This window comes from Sphaeramia orbicularis, chromosome 21 (genome assembly GCF_902148855.1).
Source record: "Sphaeramia orbicularis chromosome 21, fSphaOr1.1, whole genome shotgun sequence".
Classification (NCBI taxonomy): domain Eukaryota; kingdom Metazoa; phylum Chordata; class Actinopteri; order Kurtiformes; family Apogonidae; genus Sphaeramia; species Sphaeramia orbicularis.
In genome coordinates, this window is record NC_043977.1 from 26,488,375 (window position 1) to 26,507,403 (window position 19,029).

General features: G+C 36.1%; 1 protein-coding gene across 1 annotated transcript in view; it reads left to right on the forward strand.

Moving 5' to 3' along the window:
* Positions 1–2,497: 2,497 nt before the first annotated feature.
* Positions 2,498–19,029, forward strand: part of raph1a (Ras association (RalGDS/AF-6) and pleckstrin homology domains 1a) — an 88,882-nt gene continuing 72,350 nt past the window's right edge. Inside the window, exon 1 of the mRNA XM_030124815.1 lies at positions 2,498–2,704. The gene's annotated coding sequence lies outside the window, so the exon portion shown is untranslated. The remainder of the gene's footprint in view (positions 2,705–19,029) is intronic.

Consider the following 19,029-nt stretch of genomic DNA (forward strand, 5'->3'; position numbering starts at 1 on the left):
ATATATTTTTAGTAATTCATACCCAAAGTGAACTGAAATCAGACGTCTTTAATTTTTATGTTGAATAATGGTTAAAATGCTCTGTTTGTAGTAGATTTTCTCACATATATACAGATTTTCTTTTCTTTTTTTTTTCTTTTTTTAATGTATTTATATGTATGTTTTTAATTTTCTTTGAATTAATTGTTAATTGTTAGTTAACTTGTTTGCCAGCAGAGGTCAGCCTTCAGTTAAAAACAAAACAAAACAAAACACATGTTAAGGTGCTGAAATTGTGTCTATGCATGAGTGTATTTGTGTTTGTGTGTCTTCCTGTGTGTCTGAGAGGCACACATGAAGAAAAACACAAGAGAAAGACCTAGGTTACTTTTTATGTTTTTATTTTTTATATAAATATAATCTAATACACATTTAGAGGCAGTTTGATGGTCTGAAGAATAGAATAGAATAGAATAGAATAGAATAGAATAGAATAGAATGACTTCGCCGCACCTGATTGGCTGAGGCTGATTTCTGGGTTGGGCAGGACAGGAAACAAGGCACCGTGAACGCGCAGGGCATGGATACGCGCTCCCGGTGACTTTTTTGGGATCCGGTGTAGCGCTGAGGATGCGACAAGTCAGAATGTAGAGAACCGGAAGTCATTCTATTCCAGCTTCACAATAAAGGACAACACATGTGAAACCCCTGGAATTCAACCTGTACTTCTCAACATTCAGCTTTGTAAATATTGTTTCCATTTGTAATTATTTTAATAATAGGTTTAAATTTGACCTTCACCGTGCTCTGTTGTCTATAAATACTATCAGTATGAGACTGTGATAAGGTGAGATAAGGCTGTGGTATTTATAAAGCATGAACACAAAGTTAGAAAGGATAGCAACAATAATAATATGATAAGGGTTTGGGTTTTCACTTCAGACTGAAAAACATATGAAACTAGTTATGCATATTTATTTAAGCTAAATAAATGTCTTGCACAGAAACAAAGCCTATCGAATTGTCTGTCAGTTGTGTAGTAACATTAAAATATTCCATGTAAAAAGTTCACAAGGATGTTAATAATAGTACAATGAAAAGAGTTTGGGTTGAAAAAATTGTCAAATCAATGATGCATATTTATTTACGCTAAATAAATGTGTAAATATGTCTAAAAACAAGATCAAATAAACCTTTATTGATCCCCAGTCAGTGAAATTCAGTACGCAAAATGTACACATAATATGCACATTAAAAAAAAATGCTAAACTATGTATACCACTATGTATATAAAACTATGAACATAATAAAATACAATAAAAATAGATATAGCCTATAGTATGGTACGAGTGAGGATTATGTTATGAAATATAAAATACAAACAACATAAAATCATTTAGTTAAAATTGCTTCACTGTCAACTAAAAAACACATATTCATTTAAATTAAATAAATGGGTTGCACAGAAATAGAAGAATGTAGCTAAATGTTGCCTGTGCAAAAAAAGAATTGATTTGTGCAATAATATTAGAATATAACACAAAGTTTAAGAGGATGTGAACAATAATAGCAGAATGATAAGGGTTTGGGTTTAAAAAAAATTATTGAAAGTGATAAATTGTCAAATTAATAATGCATACTTATTGAGGTTGAATAAATCTATCATAATATTCCCAATCAGTGCAAAAAGAATTGATTTGTCCAATATCAGTGAAAATAACTTTAATACATTTTTGTATCTTCCATACTTACGGAAGATACAGTTATAGCACAAAAAGTGCTGGGTTAATCAAATTTACACTGAGTGTATTTTTCAACCTTGGGGTCATAACCACACATGGGGTCACCTGGGATTCAAATGGGGTCGCCTGAAATTTCTAGTAATTGATAAAAAATTAAAACTTGCAAATAAAAAATTACATTATATAGCCTGAATGTTGCCTAAAATTAACATTTATTTGCAACATATTATAGAGAACTATTACACGATCAAAAACAAATTAATTTTAGCAAATAAAATGTCTCCATTTTCAGTGTCTGGGGTCGCCTGAAATTTCTAATAATTTATTTTTTAAAAATTAAAAAATTAAAACTTACTAATAAAAATGTACATTATATAGTCTAAATGTTGTCTTAACGTTTATTTGCAACAAAGTATAGCAAGCTATTACATGATGAAAAACAAATTAATTTTAGCCAAAAAAAAGTCTCTGTTTTGAATGTCTGGGGTCACCAGAAATTTGTGATGTTAAAATGGGGTCATGAGCCAAAAAAGGTTGGAAACCACTGGGTTAAATAAAGAAAAAGAAAAAGAAAAGAAAAGAAAATAGTGCAAACCTTACAGTTATGGTGCAGTTTTAAAACACTGTGTCTTAGTGGATGAAGTGGGACATCTCAGTGGGTCTGAGTGGTTTTTTTCCTGCTCACTCAGCTGTGGGAGGATGGGCTTTTATTGTGAAACTCCGCTCCGGCAGACGTCCATTGCGCCTGGCTGTAACTTGGCGCAGCAGAGAGCGGTGTTGGGATTCAGTGTGTGGCAGCAGGGGAAATCTGGGAAAACTGGGATATCTGGGAAAGGGGAGTCGGTCCGAACCGGGATTGAACCGGCAGACATCCCGACGAAGCCTTGCCCGTTCCAGTGAGGGCTTTTCCGGCGGCCGGCTCGGCTCTGCGTCCCCGCTGCTGGCTGCGGCTTTTCTCCCACAAATCTCCCTGGATCTGCACAGTAAGTAGCCCGATTCCCCCTCACCTTAAACGCATCTCTACCCTAATTCACCCCCGTCCCTGTGTATGAAGGCTGTTTTCTGTGTAGGACCAGACTATCCAGTGTTAAACCACAGTATTTGGCTTTTATGGTGCGTAAAATCCAAACCGGAACCTTTAATTAACATCCGCTGGAATAAAAGCCAATTAATCCCGTTAGTGGCTGCATGTGTATGCAGAGAAAGGAGAAGGGGTGGGGAGAGGGAGGGGGGGCAACACAGAAAACGACTGGCTTTGCAGGAAAAAAAGGGGGGGCTTCCATTGACTTCATATGTTTCAATCCTTTTCAGATTCCCCTGTATGTGCACATGTAGGTTCCACCCTGGAAACGCCGTTATTTACTGTGCATGAGTGTTTTTTAGTTTTTTGTGTTTTTTCCACGGGTGGGTGAAACGGTGCAGGGCCTGCAGAGCGCATACACTCCCGGCCTGGATGCGCAGGTTCGCCGGGGAGCAGCAGCCGGCTGACAGCGCCTCTCCAGCCGGAATATGTGCGTTCATTGCTGCAGCTTGGAGGCCAGGCGTGCTGAGCTGACACAAGCAAGGCGTGGCATTCATATAGCATTACACAGATATGGGCGTGCACCCCCCCCCCCCCCCACACACACACACACAGCTGGCACACCAAGGACTTTACATGTATAGTTTTATTGTATTTGATGAAGCTTCAGTGGGGTCAAATAAACCTGCACTCATCCTTATTTGATGCTGCTTTTATTATTAGTGTTTTCCTTTTACTTGAACATCAGCTTTGACCCAAGACTCATTTACAAATCATTTAAAATTCAACATCATCAGACATGCAGGCCTGCCATCTGTCTGTCTGTCTGTCTGTCTGTCTGTCTGTCCTAATGGTCAACCTGTCTCCCTCCTTCAGACCATCACTGTGTTCCTGCTAACAGACCTTCACTGTAATGTGTTCAGACCAAGCTGTTAAACTCATAATTTAGGTACGACGTAGAATTAAGAACCGTTACTTTGCTGTATTTTGAGAAATATAAAGGTTTGTGTTGATGGTTTGTTGAGTAAACTGTTGTCAGTGTGGACGAGCTTAGTGGCATAGGACCAAGTAAAGTGACATTTTGCTCATAGACATGTCTTTCTATGGCCATTGTTCTGCTGGGCGTATAATGTATTTACTTAACCTTCTATTAACAAGGAAAAGACACACACATACAAATTATATATATACATATAAGAAGAAAAAAATGGACTAAATTAAATTGTTAATTAAAGTATTTCATTTAACAAATATCTGTCACAAATCCTCAGTATTCAAATGAGTATCCAAACAGGCAAAACATTCCACTGTTTCTACTGTCTTCCAAGTCATTTCACATCAAATGGTATACATTCAATGAGACTATAGCTACTCAGTTTAAAGTCATTTTACAACAAATACGAAGCGAAGAGAAGAATACTCATACATCCTTTTTCCATTTAATTTTAGGGAAAAACAGCATGAAAACATCTTGTAACTGAAGACAGTATCTACCCATAGTTTTTTTTTTTTTTTTTAATTTTTCATTTTTTAAAACATTTTTAAGGATGTAGATTTGCAGATATAATCCAACCAGTGCAAAATATAGGTATAAATGAGAATATGTTAACTAGTATAGTATCTATGCACATGTCTGATGTCAAAAAGGCAGGACATCCTAATAGAATTGATAATGCAGTGGCAGAAAAAAAAATATTAGACCATCAAAAGTCATCAAAAACAATGGTTATGCAATCAAGTATTAACTCCAGTGTGTATCATGTGACTAAAACAGACAGAAAAGAAAACATGGAATGCCTAAAAGCACTGTTTTTGTCAGTACAATGCCATAGCTATTGATGTAAGAACTGAAGTGATTTTGGTTATTATCAAGAAAACCATGGAAAATGTCTAGATATCAGCTCTGAAATTAAACTCTTATGAGCTATTTTTGTTGTTATCATTATATTTGTCCAAACAAATGTACCTTTAGTCGTACCAGGCATTAAAATAAACAAGAAACTGAAGAAAACAAGGGGTGGTCTAATAATTTTTTTCTGTAACTGTAGATTTGTAGGAGGAAAGTGTGTTGGCAGTGTAACCTTTCCACCCACTCGTACATATTAACTACTACTGCATCACAATCCCTGATTTCAGTGAATTAAGCGACGTTTCAGACATAGATTCACTTCCCTTCAGTTCGTAGGTTCTATCTAAGCCCATCAGAGCTGAAGTGTGATTACCCCCGACAGATCTGAGACACCCCACTTCGACTTACTTACACATTCACATGCAGTAAAGTGGGGCAGAAATGTGTATCTGCTCACAGTGTGGAGGGTTAACTGGAGTATAAAAATCCCCGCTGCCCTACTTCAGCAAAAAGGCTGATATATGTGAGTGTATCCTACCAGCCGGCCTGCATCCGAGACCTGCAGGGTCTGGAGTCTGTGATGGTTGCCTGGCAACCTCACGCAGATGAAAAGTATCTAGAAAGTCACTGCTCTCGACCAAGAATCAGTCAGACACACAACCGCTTGTAAAATTTCAACTTTTCCACTTTAGAGATTCAACACTGGATTGCGACCGTTAAGGCTGTAAAAACAAATTGTACTCGGATAGATTTCTTAAAACTACAGTAAAAGTGTGGATGTTGTTATACTGGAATGAGCCTGAACACAATTTAAGTGAGTTGTGATTATTAGAAACAGAGATGTAATGATATGAAAATTTCATATCACGGTTATTGTGACCAAAATTCTCACAGTTATCGTTATTATCGGAGTATTGTTGAAATGTGCTCAAAATGTTCAAAAAGTACTTATGCACACACTGAAATAATTTAACCAAGTTGTATTTTGGAAAAAAAAAAAAAAAAATTAAAATAACACGCATAATGTACTTTCTGTTGGCAGAAACATTAAAATATTAATAAGAAAAAATCAAACATACAAATATGCATTCAAGATGGCATCTTATGGACATAAGAGACATCTATGCTAGGGGTGGGAATTGATTGGATTTTATCAGTATCAATGCCACTGACGATTCTGCTTACTGATCCAATTCCTTGTCAGTTCTCCTATTGATTCCTCAGTGGGTTTTTTTGAGTGGGAAAAAAAGTAGTTGGACAGGTCATAGTGGAGCTTGTTTGACCATTTTCCATATCAAATTTAAGTTGTTTTAGTTTCATTGTCAGAGCAGTAGTCAAACACAGTTTTCATAATAATTAGAATTTAAACGATAATACTAACTGTTGGGAATGTTACAGTGGTTTATCTTTATACCGGTAATCATTACATCCCTAATTAGAAACAACAAAAAATGGATTTAAGACAGATTTCATATCCTAAAATTGAGAATTCATGGCTCTTGAAATAAGGAACAGGATGGTTTTTGTTTGTTACTGGTTAGATTTGGCATAAAAAATAGCTGGAATAACTTATTAAAACAAAGCCAAATGTATTTTTCTTAAAAGTGTGAGATGTCTTAAGAAAAAAAAAGACTTATTCCCCATAAACAAGGCTTTTTTTACTGTGTTGCAGTCCATTTTCTGCATAAATGTCTAGAAATTCTAGGAAGAAACTGCACTCCTTCTGCCAGATGTCACGATATATGCTGAGCTGTCCCTTTAAGCTGTTCTTAAGTTTTTGTCGGAATTTTTTGCATTTTCAGCCACAGAGCAGGCCTGCAAATATTTATTAAAAGACAATGTGGGACTTGTGTGCTTCATGTGGCGGTGCTGCAGTCATCTTGTAAACATCAGAATCAGTGCAGTTACATCTGTATCAGCTGCTCTGTTGCAGATATTCTCACTGGTGGTTACGAAAGGTCAAAGCAGGTCACCATCTGATGTTGTTGTTTTCTTTCCTGCTCTGCTTTTATGCGTGTCTTTCTCTCCCCAAGTATATGGAAAAGTCATCTATCCCTCTCTCAGGAAATTCCTCCTCATCCCATGGGGAAGACGGGAGACAGACAGAGGGTGTGAAGGAGCAGCATGAGCAGATCTGCTGCAGAGGGACGCTGCAAGCCTTGATTTCTTATTTAGTCACAGCTGTTTTGTTAAGAAAATTACACCATGCAGACGCATTAATGCATTTGCAAATAGGCACCATCTTACCTTGGCTGATGCATTCAAGAAAGCTGAGACATTTCAGCTTTTAATTTTTAGCCAAAAAAACTATCATTTTAAAGCCATAATTAACCCATAAGGACCCAGTGTGACTTTAGTGTCAGTTCCCAAATGACTTTTCTCTTTATTTAACCTTTCCTAAGTGATTTATCACCATTTATTACACTGTCATCCACTGAACTTTAGCAGTTTTGCCAGTGAAAATCATTTATTTTAAATATTTAATTTTCTGATCATGTAGAGGTTCATAAAAGCTCAGAGTAAAGTCAAAGGTTATTGTATCAAAGCAGAAAAAAACTGAAGAAAAAGTGACTTTTTCAGTAAAATATATTATTAACTGAACATAAACCAAGCGTCTCCATCTACTGTCATTTATTAAACTCCATTGGTTTTACTGGTGAATCAATGTTGTAGAAGACGATAGTGTTTCCAGTGTAACTACGGAGCCTCTGAACGTCCAAATGGGTCATATCCGATGGCCATGAAAAGACAATAAACTGTATTTTACACCAGTTATTTACATGGATTTATAGGATTTGTGGATGAACAATTTAGATTAGGAGATGCTTTTGGTAAACAGTGGATGTTTGGGTATTTATGGGTTAACATTTCCACATTAAAATATCTATACTATTCATTCTTTCTATGCTTAAAAATAACAGTTTTATTTAAAGTAATGACCATTTCCTTTTCTTGATCTTCAGTGGTATTGAATTGTTTCATATTTTGCAACTTCTTTTACAATTAAATGACATAACACGAGTATAAGTAACTAAGTCTAATGCGCTGAAGCATGGCAGTGTGTAATAAATAAGCTTACTTGGGTAGCTTTTTTGGCAGTGGTGGCAAATAACTCCCCCCACTCCCCTTTACTTCACAATGTCTTTTACTATTTTGACTGAGAGACCTCCTATACTTTTAAACTATACTTTTAGACATTAGTTTTGCAAAACTGATATTTTTCCTCTATATTTGGGCTCTCTGTTGTGCTGTTTTAGGTTGCAAAAACTGAGATTTTTTGAAAAAGGAAAGTGATGATTTATATATATTCTGGTTTGTATGGACAGGAAAAACCAAGACTGGAAAACAATGGCTTCACACTGCATTTCACACATGTCTCTATTATTGCTTTGTGTAATGAACCTGCACCTGAAACACACAATCCATGTGTATAAATCAGTGTATGACCTGCAGTAGATCAGTCATACTTTTTGGGAGATAGACCGAAGCAACGTTATGGTGAAATCACATTGACAAGCTGAACTAACACCTAATGTAACTGAAGTTTGCAGTGTAATGTTACTGCACAGTTTCATGACAGATTGAAGCCTGCGTGTCTGCTCTGTCCAGTTAAATATGCAGTGTCTGTTAAGTCTAGACAGGCTGTACTAATGGTTTGTATGAGCATTAGTACCAGTTCATTGTCATTTTTGTGTTGTCTTGTGGATGGAGATATTTTGGAAAATGAAGGTCATGTAAACAGGAGGAAGAAAATATATTCAAGTTATTCTGGATAGGGAAATAATGCAAGAAATAAGCTCCAGACTGACATTATGACAGGCAGCCTAGGTGTTTTCATGTTTTTGTGTTGCAAATTCTTTTGCACTTTTGTTTTCAGGAAGAATTTAACTTTCAATATCTGGCCATTAATGATCATTATTATAAATAATAAATGCTTAAAACAGTATGTTTTAGTAAAAAAGAAAGAAAAAACTGACTTGAAGGTTTTAGCATATTTATCATCAGAAACATCTGTAAATGTCCCTAATGAAACTTTTTGAGATTGCAGAAATAAACTTTCAATTATTTTACATCTGCTCAAACATGCTTTTTGGTCTTGAACATTCAGTATCCATATTATAGCTTCATATTTTTTGTTATTTCCTGGTGTTTTTTTTAGCCTGTGTGGAAGTCTCTGAAACAGTTCCTTTCTACTTGTCCCACATTGCTGCTGTCGAGTGTTATGTAGTGTCATTGAATTCATCATTTGGATTTTATGGATAGCGCAAACGGTTCAGGAGTTACCATAATTTGAATGCTGTAAAATGCAAAATGCAGCATTGGAGGGATTGCTTTTGTTAAAGGGTTAAATGGCCATTAAATGAGCTCGACCCCCTAAATCTATCTGAAAAGTCAGAGAAGCGGGTTTGTGATCTGTTACTAGTTTGACACTGAACCTGGAGGGTAAATCTGGGTCTTAAAAGTGGTCAAAAGTACAGACTTGTAGGAAGCTTCCATGTGTGAATATGCACGTGGCATTGTTAGGGATAAAAAGACCCTGTACAGTAGCACCTCGTATAAAGGTGGAGTGGAAGCTGTGTAGTGTAATGCAGCACTGCTGTGTAGTAGTCCGGATTGCGGGGAGTTTTGCTGTGTCAGTGCTAAACCTGGTCCTGCAGAGACACAGCAGCAGGTCTAGAGTAAGTAACTGGAGATGGACCCGGGTCCTGTCTGTCTCTGCTGGTCTGCTCAGTCAATTCCCCGGTTTGTATGGATATAGGGCACTTAGCAAAGAGCACAAGGAGAGTTTGTAAACTAATTAAATAAATGGTTTTGTTTGGGTTTTTACTATAGTCGCTGAATACTGGGTTAATTCTTGCAGTCATGAGTCTACTATCTTTATATTCATTAGAAATGTTGGTCTTTGTAATGTGTGGACTGGGATTTTCACTTTAGATAGGTGACTGAAATCCTCCTACTGTGAATATTATGACTGGAGTAGAGCTTTGTGCAGGTTTTACTGTCACAGACGACACAGATAACCAAAACACCTTGATTAAGTCTCATAATCCCAAACCCACTACCCGGCCTAGAAAGATCTAAATCCATATTACGTGTTGTAACAAATGGCATAGTTTTCATTGTGGTTGAGATTAGAAACTGGAGTCCATTTGAAAGAAAAGCTTTGATAGAGCTGAACAAGGGGTTGATTATTTTTCAATTAAAGTCATAATCCAAACAGTACAACACAACCAAATAAATGGTAAATAAATCAGCTGAAACAGTGGGAGGTGTTGGGTTTAGCTGCACAGTCACAAAGCTGAACTGAAGGTCAAAAAGCAAAGCACAAAAAGCTTTATGTAAGGAAATATGTTTGTGTAAAGACAACTAAGGGCAGTTTAAGGTCACATTGTGTTACTTTAAACTCAGAGGCTTCCTGTGTAGACCAGACTTACTATGATACCAGCTGTGTGTGAGTGTGGCTTCCAAATTTCGGCTTTTAGACTCGTATCTGTATCGTGTTTCCCCCTATATCTCCTATTAATGTCAATGTTAATCTGTGTGTGTACGTGCACGCTGATAACCGTAAATGCTTTTTCTGATGTTTGTTGTTGAAACAGACGACTGGCAGCTGAATACAGTGACTCAGCCTCCGTGTGTGTGTGTGTGTGTGTGTGTGTGTGTGTGTGTACACCGCCTACACACACATAGTATTAATGGAGTATCCAGATGAGGTAACAGTACTCCAGTTCCTCTGCCTCCCAACTGTTCTGCAAACCAAACACCAAACCAAGCAGAACAGAGAAATGGCCACAGATAGCAAAGGCACTTCTGTTCATTGTACACATTTTTTATTTTATTTTTTTTTTAACTTTATTTTTATTGTTTGATTGCAGTACAATACAAACCAAACATGAGGGACATTTGGGATACATTGACCATAATAAACCAAAAAATTATCCATTTCTTCCATTTATCATGACACTGCTCTTCTTCAGTCCTCAATCTATGGGTCAGAATCTCCATCTCAAATATTCAATTCACAATTTGTAGCCAGTCCTTAGTTGTAGGTGGTTCTAATCTGCACCATTTTTTCATCGTACGCACATTTAATAGAAAATGTAATGGAGAAAAAAAAAACCACACACATAAAATAGATTTTACTGGCTCTCTGGTACTTTGTGGTATTCACACCTAGGAAATCCCTTTCAAACTCTCAGGGTTCAAAGGTCAGAGATGTCATTTAGAGGAATGGTGTTGGTCTGAAGGACATTCTTTTCATACTCCAGTGACGTGGTCAAAGAACAAGGAAGTGTGGGAAAACAAACTGAAGATGTGTTTCTGGGGTTGGTACAGTCATTGGTTTAATATGTGGCCCACATTAAAGGCCCAAAGCCGGTTCAGAAAGCAGGAAGCGGTGCTCCGTTTTTGGTTTTTAGAACTGAAACAGGAATATTTTTGACACTATTGTGGGTGATGGCTATGAACAAGAATATAATTGTTTTATTATAAATCCTTTTTTAATTCACAAATAAGTAAAAGCTTAAATCATGTCCAAATTCTGCATCAGCGTAACTTAAAAAACACTGGATATTAGAATTTAATGAAGAATGTTAAACAGGAGTATGTGTTTCTATAATAAATCCCGTGTTGAAAGGCTACTGTAGTGTCTAAATATAGGTAGGTGTCGGCTCTTTTGTTGTTTTCTTTTCTCTCTGTGGGGAGAGAAATGTTAGTGTTGATATGTTGTTTTGAAGATTTTTTTCCTTCATCTACAGCACGAACCAAACACTCAAGTTCAGATGCAGTTTTTAACCAACAGCAGAAGCGTCTGTCTCTGTTTCTTTCTTTCTTTCTTTCTGTCTGTCTCCTGTTTTAATTCCAGACAGATGTAGAGTCGTACTGGCTGCTGTTCCTGCACAGCCCTCGTTTTTGGAAAATTTAATCTCATTTCTTCTTCTGTGTTCTTTAAAATTCTTTTTTATTTTTCCCTTTCGTGTTTTTCCCCCGAGCCTCATCACTCTCGCCAAGTCGCTTTCTTTCTCGCCTTCCCTCTCTCTCTCTTTCTGTCTCTCTCTCTCTCTACCTTTCTGTGTCTATGTCTCTCGGCCCAAGTGGAGATCCAGGGGCAGGCTGTGCAGCTGGGAATCAGGACTGTCATTCTGAATGGACGCTGACTCTGATTTCCCTTGTTTTTTAAGTTTGTACTTTCCATGAGGTCCGTTGGAGGAGTGGCGGAAGATGCGTTCAAGCCAAGACGCAAATTCAGGAAAGGTTAACTGTCCATTACAAGGGCACAGAAAAGTGAGTGATTTGACTCGAGTAAAGTGGCTTTTGTCATCACAAATGTTTTAATACTTGTATAAAATACTGTGAGGTTTTTAGCAGCAACTTCTTTTTATATCAGCATAGCTTAAATGAGTAAAAATATCGTGATAATATGACTTCAAGTACAGCAAAAATACTCATTATTCCAGCAGAATAAGCCTTATGTTTTTTACTGGATTTGTATTAGTGATGAATAATTTAATGGAATGTTTATTTAAGTGACCTGCAAATATTGGCTTACAAGAGTTTAATGTGGATGAAGACATTACGACTCATTATTTATTGTTTTGTAGCTTATGTACAGAGTCATCTGTGTCATCCACGAGACGTCCTCCAAAACAAGTACCACGTATTAAAGACAACTCAATATATCACCATATCAGTGGAAATGGAAATGGAGTTTACAAATGACTATCTCTCCAATGCAAAATTCATTTAAGCACTTTAACTTTTACTTTTATTGTTGTGTGGTGGTGCGTATTTTAAGTATTTTCTGTTATGTGTATGTGCCGTACAAATTGTAGTTGAGTCCAATGTCACGGCTCCATAAAACAGTCTGTCTACATGTTTATGATAACCTCTCTCCTTAGTTCAGTGCCATCTAGGGTTTGTTTATGTCATTTATTTAAATCATATACAGTTATTAGTGCAATTTCCGCTCCCATTGTCTTTTTTTTTTTTTACCAGGAGTAGATCACTATTTTATGTGTCTTAAATACTGTTTAAGCTCTTGGTCCATATACAACAGTGCATTGACATAAATGATTATATTTTATATTTATTTAATTTCTCCTAAACTAGACAGAGCAGATAAAAGGCTGACAAACCGAACAGGAAGTTTGAAGGTGTTAAATACCTCGTAAAAGTGCTATTCTGTATGAGGGGGATCTATAAAGAGCAGTGGGAGGTAAAGTTAGTTGGATAATATGCGTGCGTTATCTGACTTCTTTCCTCCTTTGTTTAAGAATTATAACTTTAGTCGTCTTCATCCATTTTTTCTGCTCTTTATTATCTCTGAATATAGAGAAATGCACAACCAGATTCATGTTTGCAGTTATTCTTAACCCTTTCATGCGTGAATTATGAGAACCTTAATCAAGAGTTTGTTTGTTTTTTTTTCTGAGTGTTCTTTATTGTTCTTGAGGCATAAAAAAATGTGATTGAATTTTTTTATGAACCTATTTTTCATGGAGTTACAAAAATCTCCACTCTGCTGGACACCATGCATTTAATTTTAGAAGCAAAGAAACATGTATTTACTTATATACTGTGAAAACTATGGAAAAAAAACATTTTTAATGCTGCCAATCTGATATTTTCTCACATTTGAACATACTCTAATACTAGTTATTACTCACTTCATGGAGATAATATGCCAAAAAAAAAAGAACTGTTAATTTAATGTAATAACAATAAGCAATGTTTTACACTCAAACATGTTACTGCAGATCAGGTTTATCTAGAACAGCAAAGTTACAGTAATGGTATGAATTGCATTGTATGGGATGATGCATAAGAGTCCACTGTGTTGGCTGATATGAAACTAAAACAACAAAATCCATGAATATACAAAAGGACACCTTTGAACAGCTGTCCACTGGAGTGACCACTATGCATGAAAGGGTTAAACACACCATGGACGTGGTTGCTGCAACATTTCTCAGAATGTGAGGTTTTTTTTAAGATTGATATCCTTCACGTGTACAGGGCGGGGAAGCAAAATTTACAATATTTTGAGGCAGGGATTGAAAGACAGTGTATGACCAATTAGTTTATTGAAAGTCATGAGAATTTAAATCTTCAAATCATATTTTACTGCATTTCTAACGGTCTTATTGTCTACTTCAAGTTCAATTGCCATTTTTCTCATGGATTTGGTTGGATCCTTTAGGATTTTGGATTTGAGAGCTTTAATAAAAGCTTTGGTACATTTTTTGTTGCTTCCTCCACTTCCAGACTTTCTCGTAATAGTTTTGCTCATAGTCATTCTCTTCTTTCCATTATAAACAGTCTTTATGGACACTCCAACTATTTTTGAAATCTCCTTTGGTGTGACGAGTGCCTTCAGCAAATCACACACTCTGACGTTTGCTTTCCTGATTACTCATATGGGCAAAAGTTTCTGAAAAGGTATGGATAATAGTGTTAGGTTTGGTTTCAAAACAACTGACGTAGTGCCTGCTGAGAAAAAACAACTAAATGTTCATTGTAAATTTTGCTTCCCCACCCTGTAGATTTTTTTTTTTTTTTTTTAAATGTGTCCTATAGAGACAGAGAAAGAAGCAAAACCAAGTAGCCAAACACATAAACCACCAGCAAGTTAAGTGAAGGAAAGCGCTTGTACTAGGTTGTTAGCTTTCCATTATAGTACAAAGCAGTAACACGCGTCAAAGGCTGTGCTAATTATACAGTGAGCTCCACAAAGAAGCCTCTGATGTGTGTGTGTCTGCGATGGCTGAAGGAGATGATGTTATTATAAAGTGTGTGAGAGACGGTAAAACACAGTGAGAGTGTGTTTGGGGTTTGTCAGTTGGTTGGTTGGCGTGGTTTGAAGTAATTGTTGACACAGTAAGGTGTGTGCGAATGTCCGTTGGCGTGGACTGACTGTTGATACTGTAAGCCTGTGTGTTTTCCATTACTAATGGAAAGACGGTCTGTATGCGCGGTCGGACACGTGTGTTAATGTTATGACTTTGAGGAATCGTCGACCTGCTACTGTTTTTCTGTGCTGGCTCTCTAATATTTGAAAACACACACACTCACTCACACGTGAACCGGCTCCAGACCACAACTACCTCCCATGTGCAGACAGCGCTTCAGTGGAGATGGAAACTATGCGAGCCTTCTCTCTGTCTGACTTTTGCCTCAGTTCGAATCAAAACAGCACAGATGAGGGCTGATACTCTTAACACACTCTGCCGTCTGAGTGCAGAAAAGGGGGATCAGCTGTGTCGGGGTCAAAGTTCAAACTCCCACCGGACGTTGCAGTTTCCACTGAGCAGCTTGAAACACTACATTAACGACTTTTGACTTTTCACTGCACAGAGTTAAATCTGTTTGACTTATGACTGGGAATTTGCCAGTTGAAATCCTCTGACTGGTTTGGAAAAATGTGTGGATGGAAAGCGAAGGAGGAATATGCTCGTCTACATTACTGTGTAGGTGTATTTTCAACAAATACAGTCCACCCAAAACCCCTACACTGCAAAAATCAACATCTTACCAAGTGTATTTTCCTCATTTCTAGTCAAAATATCTCATCACACTTCATATAAAACATAACGGTAACACTTTATAATAAGTACACACTCTGAAGCATTAGTTAGGCATTAACAAATACTGAATTCATTATTTATAAAGCATATTTCTGACACAAATGCTCATTAGTATATGGTTTATAAGCACAGTTATAAATGTTCTACTAATCAATCATAATCATTCATCATTCAATCATACAGTTTGTTTTAATAATCTCATGTGCTGTTTCTTTCCTTTGTTAGAATAACTGAGGCTTTTGTGAGTCTTTAGGCATGGCCAACCTTCAAGTCTCATTTGTAAATGCTTTAGATGGTATACAGAGTGCACACTTTAAACTAGCTTACACCATATACTTACTTAATGAGTAGTAAGTGCTTTTTAACTACCTGAAATAATGAATTCCTGTATTAAGAACTGTTTATAAGACATCTATTGGAAAATAAATGTGTGAGTTAGTATAAAATACACAATAAAACATTCACTAACCATTAGTACATGTCTGAATAGTGTATGTGCAAGCATAAATGCACATTATAACTTGTTTGTAAGTGATGCAATACTAAATTTTTAAACGCTGAATCCTTAATTTATAAAGTATGAAAATAAAATCATTAAGCACATTGTAGATGCGCTTATTAATGATGAGTAAAACATTATAGCTGTGCTTATAAACCATATATTAATGAGTATTCATGTTAGAAATATGCTTTATAAATGATGAATTCAGTATTTGTTTATGCTTAACTAATGCTTCATAGTGTGCACTTATTATAAAGTGTTACCGACATAATCACCTAAAGAGTAACTTTTCAGTGAGATATAAGAACTTATTTTTAGACAATAGATCTTGAAAATTTTATTTAAAGAAATCTTACCAAGATAATTTTCACTTTTTCCATTGGCAGAGTTTTTTTGCTTGAATTAAGTAAAAAAAATCTTGAATTGAGCAAAAAAAAATCTGCCAATGGAACAAGTGAAAAGGTGATTATGTTTTATTGTAAGTGTGATGAGATATTTTGACTAGAAATGAGAAAAATACACTTAGTAAGATTTTGATTTTTGCAGGGTAAACTCTACTGTAAGATGTGAACTTTTACACTGCAAAAAAGGGTGTCTAAAAACAAGATAAATACACTAAATCTGAGGGAAAAGTTACTCAAAACAAGTGAAATATCTGTCCATGCAACAAGATAGCTTCACTTGACAAGATTTCTTGAATTAAGATTAAGAAATAAGCATGTCTGCAAATGATTAACACTTAAAATAAGAAATTAACTCTGAAAACAAGATAAATTATCTAACACTTCTAAAGCTAAGTTAAATTATTTGCAGTGAACAGGTCAAGTCACTCATGGGAAATTGAGTTGGGCTACATCTAGGCAAGAATCTTATGATGCGCAGTAGGGATGGTATTTTACTTGTTTGTTTGTTTTTTCAAGCCAATTTAAGTCAATTGATTAGTTGTGGCATCACTGTTAACTTATACCTTCCACCTAAACCTTTTTAAAAATAGAAATAATAATAAAAAAAAAAAACTGACCAAAGGAGGAGTAGTTGAGTCACAATTGTACCATTTTATTTTTATTTAAAACCCTTAAAACACTTATTTAAAACCCTTTAAACACTTATTCAGACTTAATGTAGGCAGCACTCAGACAGAAACAGTGCTATAAACATTAGTTCCACATCTCCTCCCACTCCAAATAAAATTAGATGAGTCTTTTTTTTAAACATATTTATCATTTTTTGGTGCAGATTTAAAATACATTGAACAGTCGACTCTTTTAAAAAGTTGATCCTTTTGCCTAATTGAATAAATCACTATTTGTGCACATCCCTAATACAACAAGGGTTACTATTAAATATTAAACAGTCAGCCATAACATTGCGATCACTGACAGAAGAGGTAATAATTCTCATTGTTTCATTACAATGGCACCTTTCACTGGGTCGGGTATATTAGGCCTGAGGCTGAAGCCACATCTGGGACTCCTCACTGCATCCTGACGGAGTCGTGGCAAAGCAATTGTTATGTTTGTCTCAACTTCTCTTTGAAGGATTTACAACACAGACAGTCCTCTTTGTGTGACTCAAGAATGGGTCCACAGTTTTTTGTTTTTTTTTTGTTCACATACCACTTTGGATGCCATTACATTCTGGTTCCTGGAAGCTGCTCTGACTCCTTCCCAAACACATTACACATGTCATGAAAGATGGTGAACAATGACTGGCCGGGTAGTAATATGAAGTCTTATCAAACCACAACACAGAAACAATTTACAACATATTTCAGTATGGTAATGCTAATATGACTTGTGGTAAGGTTACACATAAAACTACTCTTACTGATACTGATTCTGCCTGGTGATCTGATACTTTAATGGTATTCATATCAGTTCTTGTTAGATTAGGTTTAGGGTTATAGTTCGAGTTGATAATAGATAAAAGCATTGTTTGCTTCAGCTACATGTAATTAATGATCTTCAGTGGGAAAGTGGAACAGCATTGTTTTTATCTAATCACTGTTACAGACTGGTAGAAGTGATTATTTACTGTAAAATAAAGCAGTCGTTCATTTTTAGCTTACCGGCCGACAGACTGTAAGCTATTGTTGTCATGCAGCATCTGTCGTCGTCTGTCGTCCATTACAAAAATTTAAATCATCTTCTTCTCTGAAACTACAATTCCGATTGACTTCAAACTTGGTATACAGCTTCTTTATGATGATGTCAACACAAGGTATTGAAATTATTTCGATCCAGATCTCATTCTGGATTTGGTGCGACTTTGAAAAATTTTCCCATTATAACAAATAGGAAGTGGATTGATACAATAAATCAGTAAGTATCAATGATATCAAGTTGGAATGTGAATTTTTTACAGATCTGATTGGAATATGACCAAAACATGGGCTATTTCTGTAATATAATAAATACACATAACTGTGTGATAATAAATGGCATCTAGATACATTTCCCAAAGCTTTTAATTTGGCCGGTAAGCTACAGGGCCATTGGTCCTATTTTTCACTTTTAGGTCTAAAACTAAAAGTAGGCCTATTTTGTCAGCAAGGCAGTAGTTTAGCTACAGCTTCCAGTTCTAAATATCCTGCTCTTAAACTATGAAGGACAGATCAAATGATGCTCTGACCATTTCCAGTGTCAAAAGCTAAGTGTTATGTATATCAGTTTGGGATGCATGTGAAACAAATTTTTTTTTATCTGTAGAATTTTATGCAGTCTGTCGTATTGACTTTATCCAGGGTTCCCGCGGGGTCTTAAAAAGTCCTAAAAGTCTTGAATTTACAAATCTGCATTTAATACCTTAAAAAAGTCTTTAAAAAGTATTAAAAGATTTGGTAGGTTATAAGTTATGTGGCCATAAACTTGTTGGCTGTGTTGTGTTTAAATATGTCTGGGAAATGTCCAAGCTGCAAAGAAAGTAACGTTAGTCTATTCCGGTGTTTTTCAACCTTGGGGTTGCGACCCCACATGGGGTCACCTGAAATTTGTAGTAATTGATAAAAATAAAACAAAATTACTACTAATTTTTTTTTTGTAATGATTCAATATGTATTTCATTATAATTAAAACACAACACACTTTTCCTAATAAAAATGAAGTTCAAATAAATGCAGGATATAATATCTGAGAGGGCATATCTTAATTGACCCGATCATGTGACACCATGCGTTACTACGCTTCAACCTGCATGAACAGTCACAGTCAGAAAACCGGACCGAACAGAGAATGGAAAGATGTCTTCACTCGCCTGGCCCCCGCTAAGACACTTCCAAGAGAAAAATGTAGAAATTTGTGATGTGAAAATGGGGTCACAAGCCAAAAATGGTTGGAAACCACTACAGTTCCACC